Below are 2,646 nucleotides of genomic sequence, written 5' to 3'. Positions count from 1 at the left end.
GGTGAGGAATCCCAAACCACACAGTGATACTGGGAAAGGCTGGGTTTTTTCCTGATCCCATTCCCAGATCGTGTCCAGGTGAGGGATCCCACCCCATATGGGGACACTGGCAATGTCCAGATCCTGATCCCGTTCCCATTAAGGGGGGAACCAGCAGGTGAGGGATCACACATTACACAGGGATCCTGGAAAAGGCTGGATTTTGGCCTGATCCCATTCCCATTAAGTGGAGAACCAGCAGGTCAGGGATCCCAAATCACACAGGGACACTGGGAATGTCTGGATCCTAATCCCATTCCCGTTATGTGGGCACCAGCAGGTGAGGAATCCCAAACCACACAGGGATACCGGGAATGTCCGGATCCTGATCCCATTCCCAGAGGGTGTGCAGGTGAGAGATCCCACCCTACACAATCGGAATGTCTGGATCCTGATCCCATTCCCATTAAGTGGGGAACCAGCAGGTGAGGGATCCTAAAACACGCAGGGACACTGGGAATATCCAGAAACTGATCCCATTCCCAGAGAGTGTCCAGGTGAGGGATCCTACACCACACAGGGATCCCAGGACTGTTTCAGATCCTGATCCCATTCCTATTAAGTGGGGAACCAGCAGGTGAGAGATCCCATATTGCACAGGGATCCTGGCAAAGGCTGGATTTTACCCTGATCCCATTCCCAGAAGGGGTCCAGGTGAGTGATCCCAAACCACACACGGACACTTGAAATGTCTGGATCCTGATCCCGTTCCCATTATGTGGGAACCAGCAGGTGAGGGCTCCCAAAACTCACAGGGATACCGGGAATGTCCGGATCCTGATCCCATTCCCAGAGGGTCTTCAGGTGAGAGATCCCACCCTACACAATGGGAATGTCTGGATCCTGATCCCGTTCCCATTAAGTGGAGAACCAGCAAGTGAGGGATCCCAAATCGCACAGGGACACTGGGAATGTCCGGATCCTGATCCTGTTTCTGTTCCCAGAGGGTGTGCAGGTGAAGGCTCCCACACCACCCACAGACACCAGCAATGTCCTGATCCCATTCCCATTAAGTGGAGAACCAGCAGGTGAGGGATCCCAAATCACACATGGACACTGGGAATGGCTGGATCCTGATCCCATTCCCATTCCCAGAGGGTCTCCAGGTGAGGGCTCCCACCCCACACACAGACACCAGCAATGTCCTGATCCCATTCCCATTAAGTGGGGAACCAGCTGGTGAGGGATCCTAAAACACACAGACACCGGCAATATCCTGATCCCGTTCCCAGAGGGTGTCCAGATGAGGGGATCCCACCCCACACACGGACACTGGGACTGTCCGGATCCTGATCCCGTTCCCATTCCCAGAGGGTCTCCAGGTGAGGGCTCCCACCCCACACAGGCACACTGGGAATGGCCAGATTTTGATCCCATTCCTAATCCCAGAAGGTGTTCAGGTGGGAGATCCCAAACTACACAGGGACACTGGGAGTGTCCAGATCCTAATCCCATTCCCAGAGGATGTCCAGGTGAGGAATCCCATATTGCACAGGGATCCTGGCAAAGGCTGGATTTTGGCCTGATCCCATTCCCAGAAGGGGTCCAGGTGAGGAATCCCAAAACACACAGGGAGACTAGGAATGTCAGGATCCTGATCCCATTCCCAGAGAGTGTCCAGTTGAGGGGATCCCACCCCATATAAGGACACTGGGACTGACGGGATCCTGATCCCGTTCCCAGAGGGTCTCTAGGTGAGGGCTCCCACCCCATATATGGACACCATATAGCAATATCCTGATCCCATTCCCATTAAGTAGGGAACAGCTGGTGAAGAATCCCAAAACACGTAGGGAGACCGGTAATGTCTGGATCCTGATCCTGTTCCCATTCCCAGAGACTGTCCAGGTGAGGGCTCCTACCCCACACACGTACACCGGCAATATCCTGATCCCATTCCCATTAAGTGGAGAACCAGGTGAGGGATCCCACACCACACAGGGACACTGGGACTGTCCGGACCCTGATCCCATTCCCAGAGGGTGTCCAGATGAGGGGCTCCCACCCCACGCAGGGACATCAGCAATACCCTGATCCCATTCCCATTAAGTGGGGAACCAGCAGGTGAGGGATCCCAAAACACACAGGGAGACTGGGAATGTCTGGATCCTGATCCCATTCCCAGAGGGTCTCTGGGTGAGGGATCCCACACCACACAGGGACATCAGCAATATCCTGGTCGCCTTCCCATTAAGTGGGGAACCAGCAGGTGAGGGATCCTAAAACACACAGGGAGACCGGGAATGTCCTGATCCCATTCCCATTAAGTGGGGAACCAGCAGGTGAGAGATCCTAAAACACACAGGGAGACCGGGAATGTCTGGATCCTGATCCCATTCCCGTTCCCAGAGGGTGTCCAGATGAGGGATCCCACACCACACAGGGACATCAGCAATATTCTGATCCCATTCCCATTAAGTAGGGAACCAACAGGTGAGGGATCCTAAAACACACACAGACACCAGCAATATCCTGATCCCATTCCCGTTACGTGGGAACCAGCAGGTGAGGGATCCTAAAACACACACAGACACCAGCAATATCCTGATCCCATTCCCGTTACGTGGGAACCAGCAGGTGAGAGATCCTAAAACACACAGGGACACC

General features: G+C 54.2%; 1 protein-coding gene across 1 annotated transcript in view; it reads left to right on the top strand.

Moving 5' to 3' along the window:
• LOC130587616 (clusterin-like) overlaps positions 1-2,646 on the top strand; it is a 10,226-nt gene that overhangs the window by 843 nt on the left and 6,737 nt on the right. The window lies entirely within an intron of this gene.

This window comes from Malurus melanocephalus, unplaced genomic scaffold, assembly GCF_030028575.1.
Source record: "Malurus melanocephalus ecotype Western Australia unplaced genomic scaffold, MMel_1.1 scaffold_2149, whole genome shotgun sequence".
Lineage (NCBI taxonomy): Eukaryota > Metazoa > Chordata > Aves > Passeriformes > Maluridae > Malurus > Malurus melanocephalus.
Note: the sequence above shows the minus strand (reverse complement) of the source record. Positions and strands in the feature narration are given on the sequence as shown.